General features: G+C 43.4%; 1 long non-coding RNA gene across 5 annotated transcripts in view; it reads right to left on the bottom strand.

The window, feature by feature from the left end:
• Window positions 1–2,401: 2,401 nt before the first annotated feature.
• Window positions 2,402–16,255, bottom strand: part of LOC111266811 (uncharacterized) — a 19,387-nt gene continuing 5,533 nt past the window's right edge. For 3 of the 5 annotated variants that reach the window (XR_002684272.2, XR_015313557.1, XR_015313558.1), the window contains exons 2-3: window positions 3,221–3,725; window positions 2,402–2,980 (exon numbers count right to left, since the gene is read on the bottom strand). This is a non-coding gene — a long non-coding RNA (uncharacterized LOC111266811). Of the gene's footprint in view, window positions 2,981–3,220; window positions 3,726–4,518; window positions 4,802–16,255 lie in introns of those variants that run through there. The other 2 variants (XR_015313559.1, XR_002684273.2) reach the window with 2 other exon arrangements.

Genomic DNA, 16,255 nt, shown 5'->3' with positions numbered 1-16,255 from the left:
GTTCTGACATAATGCTTACGACTCCATACATAACGAAGTAATCGCGGACCAGCGTCTCCTATTATAAGCAAACAGGAACAGCCACTGAAGATGACATGAAAAAAACAAAAAATCACGCGAAAAATCATAGGAATGAATCCGACATCTGGGAGAGTTGACTGTTAAAATGTTTTTACAAATATACAAAATCATTGTACAAATTGCACGCCATCTCGACATTCACTTGTCTCATATTTGTCACAGGTCTCATCAGCCACTACTTTTATCTGTGCCACACCTACAGTAGATCGTTGTCTGATACAAGCTTGTACTAGCCTTGATCGATTCAGTGAAGGGGCCTGCCGAAAGCCAATGAAATGTGCTACTCCGAAGACAACGAAAACAGTTCCAGTAGCAAAGAAACGTAATAGGAAGGCACACCATGAGTAGACCTGGTAAGCCTGTCCGCCCCTCATCCCACTCGAAAAAATTGTGGCAGTTTGCTTCAAGAATATACGATATGAACCTGTTCCGTAGGTTCCACCTAATACTAATGCCCGGACCTGAAGAATACCTAATGGCCTAGGCAAGGGAAGTTACGATTTTGGCAGTTGTAACAGAAGTTAGCTATCTGGAAACTCTCCACCAATCATACTAACCTCCATTCACCTCAGGTAGGCGACTACCGACAACACTGAATGTTGTTCGAGTAGCGACAGGGGCTTGACTGGATCCGAAATAATACCCACACAGTAGCAGATTTAAGTTGGAACAACTTTAGGCGTGCTATATGCTTTCTTTCTTAAAAATGCCGAAACGTATGCTCCTAAAAAAAGAATATCCTAAATAGAGCATAAGAACACATACATCTATGTGGTTCGTTATTATAGTTGTCATCGTCATAATTCACGAGATAGTAATAAATTTGCGCCTTTGTTGATTCGCGCTTTCTACGTCGTCGTCGTCATACCATCTATACCGCTTGTCTCGTTGGTTGCGTGCCTATGACCATTTAAAGCGACGCCTGCATCAGGGAGCAAATGCCTACCTCGTCAAAGGGAATGGTGCTCGTAGTTAGATGGTAGCCTTTGCCTTGGTGGTGACTAACAAACCTTGGCAAATAGCTTTGGTACTCCAACTGTCTTTCTGCTACTAACGTAGCTTGTCCTATAGTAGTGGCTGCCTGCTGTAACAATGTACAGGGTACAGACATCGACAAATATGCAGAAGCGGTCTTTTCGAGCCGTGCTTAGATCCTACAGCTAAACATTTTATCAGTAGAAGAGCGCATGTGGTCGTGGGAGTCAAAGGGTAAAGACCACAATGAAGTCCCTTCTCTATCAGCTTCCAGACTACGCGTGGCTAGTTAGGGGCACGAGAGCCAGCTAAAGCATGCCTCTGACGGGCCAGAGGTGTGCATGAGTTTCGGAAATATCTGCTAAGTTTCTCTAGCCTAACTTCGCCATGAGTTAGAGGTAGGGTGAGAGAAGTTTGGATAGTGACGATCGGCCAGGCAAATACAGCAGCAAGCATATAACGCGGGATGGGGGAAACTCCATGTTAACCGACAATGGTATAGCGTAACGCAGAGCCACAGTATTCCGTGGGAACGGACTCATAGAATAGCGATACAATATCGTGCAGTTGTGAATCATGCATTCGATGACCCTGAGCGTGCAGTTGAAGAGGAAAGGCGTTGAGCGTAGTGGAAGGTAGCACGAATCACCGCTGTTGATGACAACAATGAAACCTGTGCCAAAACGACGAGCATTGCTATAGATGGTTATTATCGAGCTGAGAACAGCTAACTAGCATTTTCTATGCATGAAATGGGTAGGAAATATTGACACGTAATGCGGTTGGTAAGAATGGATTAAGTAGTATTTTTGCTCAGATGTTTTAGATGAAATGCTTGATTGAAGGTCACACATGATCATTTGCTAACAGAACAGACTTTTGGAAAATTTGTTTTCGACTTATGAGCGGAATAGCTGATATACTTGAATGTCTACTGAGACAGATGCTAAGCTGGACTTCGTGCAGCGATATACAATTCTACGTATATATAGTGCTTCGTGAAACATTGAGGTATATTAATGGAAGTTCGAGGCTACTCTTATAATAGCATTTAAAAAAACAATCACCGTAGTCAAATACAGTTCCGTCGTTAACGCACGGTTCTAGATGTGTTTGCATCGACGATATTAAAGTATTCTGGAACACGCTAAATCGTCAGCTCCTTCCTACCATAATAAATAATTGACAGCATTTCGAAATACGTCCACAAGCCATTGAATTACTTCGTGTCACAGGGAACCACTAGTGTTTATGATTCCTGAAACAACACATTTTGCTATGTGGACGTTTGGCTTACTTCCAGATCGTTTATTTTTTAGTTATCAATTTAGAGCAAAGAAACACATTTTGCATAGATTTTTCTACAGATATTATTCTTAGACTTCCAGTTTAGTGTTAAGCCTTATTTGGTTCAGCTGCTCTGTCTTCTTCATAGTCAAGGCATTAAATATGGCCTATTACTCAGGCCTTTTACCGGCTTTTCATTTTTCTTTACTACCTATAGCTTACGATTGATGGCCGTTTGGGACATTTGACTACCTATCGAATAGAAAGCCGGTATGAAATCGACTTCGCCCCTCTGCGCGATTGTAAACGACCGCTGTCTTACTCTTAAACATCATAGCAGCCTATTGCGAAATGGCTACTTTTTCCATCACTTGCTTCGCAGTCTTTAGGATGGAACGTCAAACCTCGGCACTCGGCTCTTAGTCGTCATTGAGACTGCGGCTGACGATGCGTGGTATTAATCACAGAAGCGTCAGTTCCGCCTGTCACTGTCCTTTGCCCTGCTACACGGTCAGTATGCAACAGGATGCAGTAATTGCGGACGTCAAACGATGTATCGAGACGATCGGCGACTAGTAGTCACAAGGGTAGAAAGGATCAGCCGACACTGTTTTGGTCTGATCGGGTACGTGCGCTGCTAAAGGCAACAGTGAACACAGGAGCCAAATAGAAGAAATAAGACAGTCTCAATTCTAGTAATTATATCTGTTAGATCTCAATATGCTCATTGTTGGCCAGGCGTGACCATCGTTATCTATAATATCATATAGTAAATATTTTTTTCTACCCATTATGTAGTTTAATAGAGTTTTTGATCTCGGTAATCGTTCTCCTGATAATATTTCAGGCTCACAAATTTACCTCATTGTACACTTACCATCTCCGGCGACTGCAGCTGTGAACTCGAATAGCGTTAGCGTTATGCCAAATAACACTGGCAGTGAAGTTCGCTTCTGTTTTGTGTTCGTTGTTGATGTTAATGTTGTCCCCGCGGTTTTTGATAATAGCGATCCTGTTGATGGTAGTAATATTGAGAATGGTTGAATTTTCTGGGTGTCGGCGGCGTTTGTAGCCTCCTTCTGTAGGGCCCTCATTATATTCGAGGACGTGGACGCCGTGTTCGAAACAGACCGATCAGCAGCGAGTGACTGCAGTGATTCGGCCTTTCGAACAGCTCACGTTCGAGGGACGTCCTCGGCCTCAACTCGTCTTCACCAGCAATGCCAACAGGATGGTAGCATTTTAAAACGCTTGTCGACTTTTTGGTTTTGCGCAGTTTTCGTCTGCTGGCATCACCCGTATCGGTGTTTGCCTCATCTCCTGCCTAAGCACTTTTTTTAGGTGGCCAAAAAGTGTTTCAGTATTGGCCGTGCTCGTCGTATCTGTAATAGGAGCAATGGAAACAGTTTACTGGGGGCGTTTCCGTGCGCTATACGTTGCGCATTGATAGGCAATCACGTTCATCGCTTTTGTTGGCTAAAACAGAACACGGAGCTTACGTTCAATACACGCACGAGGTGGAACAACACACACGACTAGCACAAACACAACAACGACTAAACGTCAACCGACATTGATAATAAATCACACCATAAATCGTAATAAACGATGGCAATAACAATAATATTAGTAACAACACGCCTCGCAGTATCCGGCACCCAAATGGTTAACTCCACAACAACCACTGGATTTCTCTATTCGTCTTTCTTCCGGTCGGCTGTCGTCACAGATAGGAATGCAGATCAGTATGACACGACATTGTTACGACACAAATGATCAGAATCCGGCGAAACAAATTGACTGGACCGACGAAATACAGTTAAATGTCTACGAGATGGAGTTTCTGCGATGACAGCTGGCCAGTCTTAGGTGATAGGGCCCATACACGTCGCACTGTTGCCCGCTACACCGTCAAGTAACACCGCGGCAGAAACACGACAAGCAAGTATCATCACCTATACGACTCTGACTAAACTATTTACCCGCCACCACCCACTCTCGGATTTGCCGGAGGGGCTCGCTAATTCTATCATGAATTAGTGCGCAGTAAAAATCGAAAAGCAACCACCTAGAGGCCAATACTTTCTTTTATTAAACTGGGTTAAACTATAAGGAAGTTCAAGCCGTTAACAAGCAATGCTCGTGTTGCTGCCAATGATTGCCTTTCTTTTTTACCGTCGCGTTCGCTTGGCTATTAGCTGTAAGTTTCACTTCAGAAGTTTCAAATCTTCAGGAAATGTGCTGTATTGCAGCGTACGACGCTCCGATTTAGGTTTTGTACTAAGTCATTGCATCAAGAGCCTTCTGCCCTTCCGTATGATTATCCCACGTTAGTCTTTATGTTATCAACGCTGTAGTACAGTATTGGCTAGGGGTACCGCTGTCATCTGTACGTAAGAAAATGTCACATGACTTTATGCGTACACGTCACCGAGGAACGCGGCCCCCCTGGACACGACTCGAGCACTTCTGACGAGCGCGCGAGCCTCGGCCGTTGGCTGTGGGCGAGGGAGCCAAATGGGTGGTTCTGTAGGAGAGAGTATCATGTCTTTCCCTCGCCCTTTTCTATTGCTGCCATCTATACAACACACAGACGAGCAAGAAGGCCGGGAGCGGCTGCCGGAGGCCTCTGTCGTGGTACGTGGTGGTGTACCGTGGATGGCGATGATGGTGCCGGCGATGGAGCGCCTCCTCGATGCCTGCTCCCCGGCAACCTGAAGTCCGCAGCAGGCGCCTACTGCTTTTCGACAGTGTGTCCTGCCTGGAAGCACTTCGGTTGCCCTTGTGCTTCTACGACGCCACTACCGTTTGTTTGGTAACGATGCCGGAAGGGCGAACGGGTGGGGGCGCGCACCCTCCGGAGCTGGAGCGCTCCTGTATTCCGGAGCTGCAGTCAGCCTAGGCGGGCAAAGAACACGGCGCTAACACTGGCCAGCCGCACAGGACAGCAAGCCATGAAAGAAATCACTCCGATATAAAATATAAGAGCAGGCAGACCCTCAAAAGAGCGTAGACAGAGTCGACGTTCAGTCCGCTATGTATAGTATCATATGCGTAGATATGAGACCTCATCCCATTGCTGCGACCGGCTGGGCTGATAGGACGAGAGCGAACGTGAAGGAGAGATCGCTCACGCCAAACACTGAGCAGCTACGAGTCAGCTTCGCTCTTTGGTGGGATATGTGACGCGAGTATATGGTTTAGGATAAGGTGTATATCACTTTCGATGTGTTGCCATAAGTGTTGAACCTTTGATAATGCTATTAATGGCGTCTTGTTCTCAATTTAGATATGTATGTATACGGTGTTTCTACTTAACAACTGGTCGTGTAGGGTGAATAAATGAAGAAAAAAAAAACATATGAAATGCTCTACACTATATATGTATAGTGTTCGATTACGTTCGTGCTAGGCGGACATGAGGGTTTCGTTTAGAACCTGTATTACCATTGTTTTCTCCGATGTCAAATCTAGACGTAAAGCACAGGTTTAAACTGATAGTTACACCACCGCAATTATTTCACTCTATGTATCTTTCTTTGAAACACTCTAATAATTATACTGCCGTGTTGTGGTTATTTTATCAGCTTTTTTTTTAATGTTAACGAATTTGCATTGTATTAAGTGCATAGTAACATAAAGTATAGCTTAATTGCAGACCGCTAATTGCAACTCTACAGATGTCAGGCTGTAACACTGCTACAACTCTGTTGTCCTAATTCCGTTTGCAATTACCTCATTATAATGATTCTGCTTTCCTGATTCAGTGTGTTATTTCGCCATCTGCAAGCCCGTGATATAGTTACCACATTACTCTATTCCAATGAATATATAGTTCGTTACGGTTAGTCCATTGTACTATACGCACCACAGAAATTATAGACCGATATTTTCCACTAGCAAAAATCGTCGACCCATTTTCAACAGTTGCCCAAAAATCGCTTAAATAGGCCAACCCACTCGAGATTGGTAGGAGGCCACACCATTAAAATCAATACATTGAATTACCTAGCCACATAGAATCGTAACCCGTTTCAAATTCAAACTCTATTAGTTTAGAGAAATTGTTAATCAAATCTGGGCCATTTTAGGCGGACAAGTCACCAAATAAATATACCGGCCGATATCGAATTTTGGTAATTCTATAAAAATAGATTGTTGTTAAACTTAGGTGATTGGCGCCTGATTGCATTGTAAAGTATATCTATGAAGACGCCTACATGGACACATATGACACTACGTCCGACTGAGTCTATAGATAAATGGGACAATACGCGCATAAGAAATAAGAAAGGATGCGCTGAACGGTTGCTAGTTGCTCACTAGATATGGTCGCGTTTATCATGGAAGCATGGTCGCGTATGGGTATGCACTTAAACATTCGCTAAAAAGCGTCTAATGAGTAGTTTTCTAGAATTTAACCAACCCTAATCTACTAAAGGATTCACCACCTCAAGGACAACTTAGAGTACACGTTGACCTTGTCGCTCCGTGGTACACGGTCATTCTCGTGGCCGACGACCAATGCTTCTGAGGCTATCTCGCGTATCCTAAGTGCCAAGAGTACTAAGCAGCATAATCGTCGATTTGCTTAGAGATGAACAATTTGAGAAGGGCGTCCTCAGTATCGTCCACTGCAGGTGGAAGATCAGGGACAAGATTTAAGGCCAATGGGTGTTGCAACCTTTTGGTAATCAAGATATATGCGCATCCATACATGTTAGGACACGCTGAATATTTTAGAATGCGGCAACTGGTTAACCTGACCGCGAGAACGCCTCCTCGTATTTTAAAGAGCTTTCTAAATCCATTCGAGTCAAAGTTAACTTCATTGCAGCGAGCGAAGCAGTACACCATTGCCTCGTACAAATCGCTTATCGACAACGGTCAGATATTAGTGATCCCGGTTCTGCTTGGCTCAAAAACATGAGGAGCTGAATTAGAGCTCCGGTTAAACACGGTCGAATGATACTTTCAAAGAGTTCATGCTTCCGATGTCAGTTCGCCTTGCAACTACGTTTGATGTGTGTGACTACCGACAGGCTCTACTTGAAATCCATACAATTTTTTTTCCCAGGTCCGGATGTAATAAGGTTGCCTCTGGAAAGTTGTGTCTGTGTCAAAAAGAAAAGCAAAACGTCTTTTCTGCGTTCCTCTATCTCCTCTACGAGGGAAACAACGTATCCGTAGCCAGAGAAGCACAGCAGAACGAGCAGCTGGCTAACTCCTACATGGAAGACAATCGTTTTTGGGGCAACTGCTCAAAAAGTGGTCTCGATGATGAAGGTATATAATGGCAAAAGATTTCGATTTGGGATCAACTTATTGACGAAGTAACTGTAATCGAACAGAAAAAGAAAAGTATTTATTCCTCTTCTTTTAACAGTCCGGTACCTTGTACCCCTCGTTGTATCTCCACACGGTCTGCTAAGGTAATTCACCTAGAATTGTTCATGTCTGTCCTTTCTGTCCATTCTCATCATGCGACAGCTGGCACTCGCTTAGGCCCTTCTTTTCTGGTGCAGGCGTGCCTTACGTAACATTAATTTAATCCTCTCAGGATAACACACAGGCTTCATTGTCGCAGACGTATACATCGTTTCCTAACGTGACCAGTATTCCTTCTCTCCCAGTTATTCCAAGTCTCCGGAAGGATCCAGCACACTTCCAAGTGAGGTCTGAACGATGTTCTGCTTTACGTAAAGTGAAAGATTACTTACGGGCAACATCAGCATCGCTCGTCGAATGCTTTGCAAAAAAGACATGACCTTGAAATGTGGTTCATTCAAACCAAGTGAGATGAATGGCGAAGAAGTCAGCTTTAAACATAACCGCATAGGGTATACGTCTAAAAGCCCATCCCGATTAGACATCAATGGAAAAAAAGAAGGCAGTGGTGAGTAGTGAAAGACTGGCGATGGTGGAAACGACTGTCAGCTAAAGTCGTGTAACTTTTATGTGCTTGCTGATTAGTACGCGCACAAACGTGCCAAAAGAAAAGAACTTAATGAGCTAGCTACAAAAAGCGAGATGACGTAGGCAGTTTTTTGAGTGCCACGTGTACTATGCACCAACCATGATGTTCCTATGAATATGTTTCAACTGTAATGTTGCAAAATAATAAATATATGTAGGACGAGCTACTACTAGGACGTTATAGCGCAAACAGCCTTAGTAATGTGTTATAACTAATTAACCCTGATCGTTTTAGGGCTAGATAAATAAGTGTGCTAGAAAAGAAGTGGTCGCCTGGCGAAAGGGTTCATTTCAGTTATACCAACAAGAAAAAAAAACAAAAATTAATTAAGAATAAAAAATATATTAACACCTAATCCTAATGAGCGTTATTATTGGCGGAACATGTACTATAAGAAGTTGTTCAATATGGAACGTTTCTTATATTTATAGCGGAACCTATAGTTGTATTTGTTCTCTGGGAATCTGAGACAGTTTGCCCAGTTATTGTCATTCGGATTTTTAACAGGCGTGTTGTAGTGGGCCAGAGAAAATAGGAAAATCCGATTGGTTTACGATGATGTGTTCCACATTAGATTTACAACGGCGGAGATGGGCGTGTAAACATCGTATTCAGTAAATGCTTTGCAACCAGAGAGAGATTACGAGCCATTGGTTTAAAATATTTTGGGAATTAAATCTTGAACTCTAAAGTGGGTCTCGCGGAGAGCCCCCTGCAAAGGTGACAGCTGCGGTAAAAGTACGCGTCTCAAAGAACACAAGTGTTAGCACCCAGATTCGGTGTACGTAACACTTTTTATCTCAGTGAAATAAATAAGACAAAAACCTGGAAATTCGTGGTAAATTGCTTGAGCGAGGGTAAAAACAGACGCTTCTTTTTACTCTCAGGCAGCAACAGTCTTCCTGTAGCAAAACGTGATTCGTGATGCGAATGGAGCTTCTTCGATAATTCCAAATGGACACATCAGTGGGTGGACCCGACATTACCAAGGAGACATCACTGTAAGCAAATATACGGCTATAATAGGGTATAGTGTGTATACTGGTGCCTACCCTATAGGTGGTTACCCACTAGAGCTTTATGATTCTTATTCTGTCGATTGCGGCTGAAGTCTAATATTATTGACTGAAGAGAATGTTTAAAGAATCTCGCAATTAAGATTAGTGAACAAAGATAAACCATTTGTATTACACGACCATGTTCGGTACCACACCGCAAGGGTGATGAAGGCAAAAAGTTACATTTGAAGGCTTCCGGTTATCCCCCATATACGCCATCATCATCGCAGATCACTATTTTTTCAGGGTCTCGACAAATCCTTAAAAAATCATTCAAATTTCAGCAAAATGTCGAGATTGCCTTTCCGGAGTTATAGACTCTCGTATCCCAAACTTTCACAGTAGCGGGTAGATAAGTTATCAGCCAAATGGAAAAGTCCTAGATAATACTGGTGCACATTTCGATTGAGAAGAAAAGGAGTATGATTGTAAAAGACTTCGAAAAATTAGAATTTAATATGTAGTTTTATACGGAACGACTTAATGTATTATTTAGATTAAAGAAAAGTATTGAAGATGGTTCAGTCTAATCGATACGAGCAAATATCAAACTCCGTGTTGTTGAGTTATGCTGAGACGCGAAAATCTAACTCATATTTATAAAGAAACAAGATAACGAGCACGGTACGAGGGTTCAGTTTCATGAACAGGGTAAACCCATTTTATCTAATTGTGTTCGAACAGTATTTTTGAGAGAAAAAAATGCAGCTCAACTGATTTCGAGTTAACACGTTATCCACACCGTAATGCTACCGAAGCTCGATTAGCTTTTTGTCAATACCGTATACATAATATAATCTAACAATCTCTTTCCTTGAAAAGCGTACGTTTAATCACCCCAACCCGAGACTCATAGTCAGCCTTGAGTTAACAATACCATTTGCTTTGCATAGCACCTCTTGGCTTCAAGTCGTTATAACTGTAACTATTAAGCATTGCTTATCGTCAATCCTCATATTATATAACGTCAAGAACCCTACACGGATTGAACTCAAAATCTCGTGACGCGTACCCACTGATAGAACACACGAAATCAGAGGGTTGGCCTCCATCGCATACTTCCGCGAATTCCCATAAGTGTGGACATCGTTGACTTTAAATTTACTTTAGATCTTTTATTTTTTTTTTTGTTGCCATTTCTCTGCGACCCACGTAATCGACTGAGGCCAGAATTTCGAAAATTCACCACGTAATTCGAGCCAATTCAAACACTTATTAGATTTCACAGACTACTAAACATTCTCAGACATAATTGCCAGGAGAAACTAGTCTGTCAAACTTTGTTTACGTTAGATTGGCTATGTTACCACCTGGATCCTTCTGCTGATTACTCTTTTCGAACAAACCAGCAGCCCCTGTACAATGTGCTTCTTAGGAACCGACCGCAAATTGAGAGTCGTACCAGCGGTTTTTCTACCGTATACAACTACGCTACTACTTCCGCTAGAGGCCTAGTACTTCAGTTCCGTTACTCTAATCTCGTTCGTTCTATGAGTGGCTTTTCTATGTAGGGCGATGCAACACCAGTTATTGCCCAGCTCACGTTCATCGAGTGGAAGCAGCAGTGCAGTGACACCAGGACTGCTATGACTCTAACGACCCAACGTTCACGTGACCGATCCAACGGGATATCACCTAATCACACTTTTGTGGGTGTCATTTAGAAGTGAAATGGCGACACACGAACAAATCCAAAGTTAGCCTTACCACTTAGATCTATTGCCAGCGAAACTATTGGATGAATATTATGTGGAATCGAATAAGTGTCAGGTCTTTTCGTCGCCTAAATTGTGAGATCTATCTGCGGTTTCGTAATAGGTGACTTGTCCAGGACAACATATCTGGCGGAAAGCTCTGCTGTTGCATAAGCTTTTGGTAAACAGATGTGGGATTTTTCAATCGACTCGTCTTTTAGCCATAGACATTGAGCACAGATACACAAGTGATTCACCAGAACCTTTTTCGTCAAAGAGTAGGGCAGACCACAGATGTTGGTAACAGTATATGATAAACAGAAATCCTCTAAAGATAGATTTTCATTACAAGCGAACAAGATGCTCTTGAATTTGATGTTTTCTACGAAGGTAATTGCGATCATAATGAATATAAATAAGATAATCTTACAACAGTGAAATCGTCATATCGATGTGGAAATGCGTCTCGCACTATTCCTTACTCAAAAATTATCTCATTTTTGTGACGGCTTACTTCGTGATGAATGAACTGGACACTCGGGCCATGTGTAATCATTTTAATCGAACGAATTAAGCCCCGTTAGATTCAGCGTCTCATACTTCAAACGTAACAAGCACATCTAATGCGATTTCTGTCTGGTCTGATTAACAGCAATAAACATACCCAGAATTGAGGTCTCTACCGCTACCGTCAATGGAAATCCCCGCTATCCATATACATATATACCACATACAGGAGATTAAGCCAACCCTTATAAATTGCTATTTGACAAGAGCATTTGCCGGTTGTTGTTTGCCCCATATACTGCATACCTTTTTCAGCCTCTTCTCCATAAGGTGCACACCTTTAGTGCTGCCTTCAACCTATCGGCTTGTCCTTCGATGCCGGGTGTATTTTTCGATCTCCTTTCCTAGCCCAGCCCCAACCTGCAGACGCACGACGGTCGCATTGCTTCAACTCTTTCCCCAAACCATTTCGGTTACGTTGTTTCTCGTATTCTGCCTCCCTCTTTTTTTGTTGTTTAAGTCTTTCTGTCTAGTTTTTCCCGTTGTGCTCCTTCTAATGCCGCTGTTTTGCTTATATTTCATTCTCTTTTTTCTGTAGCTTCTTTTTTGCTCTTCCCTTGTCTCCTGCGACTGAGTAAGTTTTCTCGATGCCGTCTAGGCTTGAAGATAAACGGAATAAGGGAAAACCCTGATGGTCTGTATCCTGTCCTACTCCTCGGCTAGGCACTACTTCGTCGTCGTCTTTGCTAGCTGCCTGCTAGAAGCTGCAGGGAAATTTCATCTTGGTGGCGAGCATTGGTCGCCAATTTGTCCTGAAGGTCAGTATTTAATTTTCTTCTGTTTCTTCATCAGTAGTGTAACGCGCAGTGGCGTCTTCGACGGGATGTCGTCCTGCCGCGGCTGATTATCAGAAGATCTGGTAAGCGAAGCCTCTTTGGTCAACGACGTAAACGGTCCTGTCCCGAGCTACAGTTGCCCAACGCAAGTATGTGTATGGACTTCCATTGGCAAGAGTATTCGAGTACTAAGCAAGGCCTCTTTTCCTCGGTGTAGGTAAGGTCGGCTAAGTCCGTGGTTCTGGAGGTTCGCGATACAAGAAGGTTTGATTTGCCGTGTATAGCTTTACTGTCTATTGTCTTGTTCGTTCACCAAGAACAACAGTTGCGCGTCTTGGCATTTCGTCAGCGAGCGTTGCCCATAATAGCTAGGTCATAGCAGGCCACGTCGCGGTACGTCCGATCCATGACTGGTCGAGTCGTGCATCAGAATCACTTGCATGGATACCGGCAAGGTACGAGGCAAACTCGGCCGATTGCCAAACCCCCTTCGGTGGCACTAGCTCTCTGTTATGGATAGTCGGCGAAATAGGTGGATAGGGAGCGCTTTGGCCATAGCCACAAAATATCATTCCCTTTGTCTTTTCTGGCGTTACCGAGAGATAAACAGCGGCTGCTCAAGGGTCCATGGGAAGAACCAAGCGCCACACAACGAACCCTAGTGGTTTTTTTCGCCCTTGCCGTCGATGTCATCCTCCTTCGGAACCACCGAAGACCTATTTGCTGAGGAAAGAATAAAACAGGAAAGTAAAGGAAAAACAACAGGGCTTAGAACAGCGCTTTGTTGGTTGACGGTGCAACATGCAACTCGCGGTACTAGCAGCCACACATGGGACCATACACATTCGCATACCAACTGGGCAGCGCCCCCTGAAACATTGTCATTTGTCGGAAAAAAAAAAGGAAAAAGATCAAATTTTCCGTTGCTTGTCTCTAATAGCTACGTTGTCTCTACTGCGCAGTCGCCGAAGCTATTCTTGTCGTTTGCTTGATGGACTATGTGATAGACATTCGTATTCCTACTGCTATGGCTGCTAGTGAAACCGTTGTCGGTCTGTATGTTTTGGCGTTTCTTAGTCAGCAGCCCAGAAGATGACGAAGGGACGCGAAAGATAAAGCCTATGTAGACCGATAAAGGAAAAAGGACCGCAGGACGTAAGATCTATGTTAATAGCGAAGGAGTCCACGAAAAAGGACGCGAAGGGCACTAGTTTAACTGTACTAATATACCTTTTGTGTTCCTGTCGTTTTTTGTGTATATGACACGAAATGCTTCCCTTATATTTTGTGTCATTATCAGCCCTTCATCTGCGGCAGACAAAGATATCTAGGCAGTTTGCAAAGTCTGCATAAATACCGTGTCTGATACTGGCCAAGGATGGAATACGCTTGTAGAAGAGACGCAGTTTACATAGAGACACTGGGGTACCGCTGACGGCGTGTCGCTCGATGAACCCACGATGCCTGGCCACATCGGCGTCTGGAATAGTCTGTCGCTGGCGGCCGCCATCGCCTGACTAAGCGCCACTGGTCGTAGGCGTGCGCACCCGATCTGCTGCCATTGTTGCTACCCTACGCGCCTTCAGGGTCCGAGCGTTGCAAGTCTCACGACTGCAGCTAACACTACCACTTTTGTAGCACTATTAAGCTCTGGCTAAAGTAGTGTTGTTCTTACGACATGCAACGTCTTTCGCGGCAAGCCATGGCCGCTATTCAGTTCCTGATCCTACTGACGCCTGCTACTCGGCGCCGGTAGCACTTCTCAAGGGACATATTAGGGGCGACTTTTCAAACAGAAACCTCCCTTAGGATCTATCTTTAACTGGATTTCCGCTCGCCTCGTTCCCATGGGCGGTATCTACGGGCATTGCCTCCGTTTCAGGTTTTTTTTCGTCCTCAATGCGAATTCCGCGCTCGTTCTGTCCCATTCTCTACATTTCATTCTTCTTCAGGACTGGCATCACCTTCTCCCCGTACGAAGGAAAGGCGGCCAAACCAACGCCTTACGGGTTCTTATTCTCTTCAGATGCTGCTTCAATCGTAAGAGATGCCGTAGTAGCTGGTGCAAGCTTTCTTGGTGGGCGAGCCTGTTGGACAATCCACCCGCAGCAGCGCACCCGGTTCATGGCGGGATCGGAGTTGGCGTTCATTTGTTCGTGGTTCGCCATTGGTTCTACGTGTTCCTCTTCCTCGCACTCCGTTTCATGCAGTCCACATCAAACGAATTCCCAATGCCTATAGGCTTATATAAATACTTGCCTTGTATCCATTGCTTTCGCGCCCCAATAAGGCCCCCATTTTTGCGAACGAAGTAACCGTGTCTGCCTAGCCTAGCCGGCCTACTACTGCTGATAGTACTAGTAGTAGTAACAGAAGTAACACAATAACAAACAAATACATTTGGGTGCATGTAAATCCTGCTGGCGTTGTCTCTGCGCTATATAAATAGGTTAAGCACTAACTAGCTAGATTAAAAAAAAAAAAAGGTATTTGTTTGTGCATGAAATGTTATGTTTCTAGCAATACCGAGCTCGTCATTGGAACCATGTAGTAAACATTAAGCTTGCGTATACGCTAGCTGTATATATAGCTTCCTTCATGTGCTTTATGTGGAGTGTGGTACTGTATTTTAAAGTACCATATTACATAGACCTGGGTAGTATGGTAAATAAGCCTATTAGTCAATCCAATAAGACACCAAAATTGCTTTAGGTCGTCAGTACAATGTTTGTGTCGTCGTATTTCAGCCACAAATCCATAGTACCGAAGCCAGTCTACTGCTTGTTAATAAAATACTAGCTAAAACAATCGGCTTTCTAAGTAACCAGTTTTTGGAAGGGTTCTTTATTAGGCAAAGTGACTGGAAAATATGTTTCTAGAAATTTTCTTCTAGAAAGAAGTTTTCAGTGTAATTAAATTAAAAGCTTAAATAAATTGTTACGCGCATTTGCTTTTGAAATTCTGCAATCGTACAGGATACTGAACGACGTTGAGGGCTTTCGAAAATAAACTTTCATAAAATTACGTTCGTTCAGTAATCTAGATAACCATGTGTATTTTTTTATACGCTTTGTTTGTGTACATGGAGAAATGTTTATTTACGGCTTGCACTTTACAACATGCATGATTATATAAAGAAACCTATTAGGTGTACGCGTTTAAAATAAAAGAAGAAAACACCTTACGTATTCGAGAACACGTAGTTATCACTAAAAGTGTCTAACTTTTATCCAATGAAATCGCGCAATGTCCTGTTTACGTTCATAAGAGACACTCGAACTATTTTTATGTGCAAATAAATCACATTTTTCAGCGTTTATTGAGGACACTACCGTAACAGACTTCAATTATCCTGCTCATCGCTGTTTATTTTTTACTACAGAACTAGACCTTCGTTCCAACCCTAAACATCGAAAGAACAACATTCTAGGCACGTAATATATTCATTGAATCGTATATAGCTGCCTACCGTGTATAATATATGTATTTTGATTCCCTGTTTACAATTGTTACTGGACAGGTGCTTAATATTCCTACGCGTAGGCCCTTTTAGCTTTAGAAAATCACGTCTGCTAAACGGTTCAAGCCATTCTCACAGTTTAGGCATTCACCGGCTGCAGCTGCAGCAACGCTGTTACCGGAATCAACACACGTAACAAAGAGGTGCATTACCACCGGATCGACCCTCGGCCCTGACTTCTACGAATCACACCAGTCTGTATGAGTCCGTAGGTGCTACTTAGCACACCGCATTAACTGCCGCTGTGGAAGCTTCTGTAGCACGTTCTGTCAACCTTCATTTCAGGGAACGGACATTGGCGACATGCCGACCACGGTTAC

This window comes from Varroa jacobsoni, unplaced genomic scaffold, assembly GCF_002532875.2.
Source record: "Varroa jacobsoni isolate VJ856 unplaced genomic scaffold, vjacob_1.0 scaffold_1118, whole genome shotgun sequence".
NCBI classification, from domain to species: domain Eukaryota; kingdom Metazoa; phylum Arthropoda; class Arachnida; order Mesostigmata; family Varroidae; genus Varroa; species Varroa jacobsoni.
This window is presented reverse-complemented; position numbering and strand designations above follow the sequence as displayed.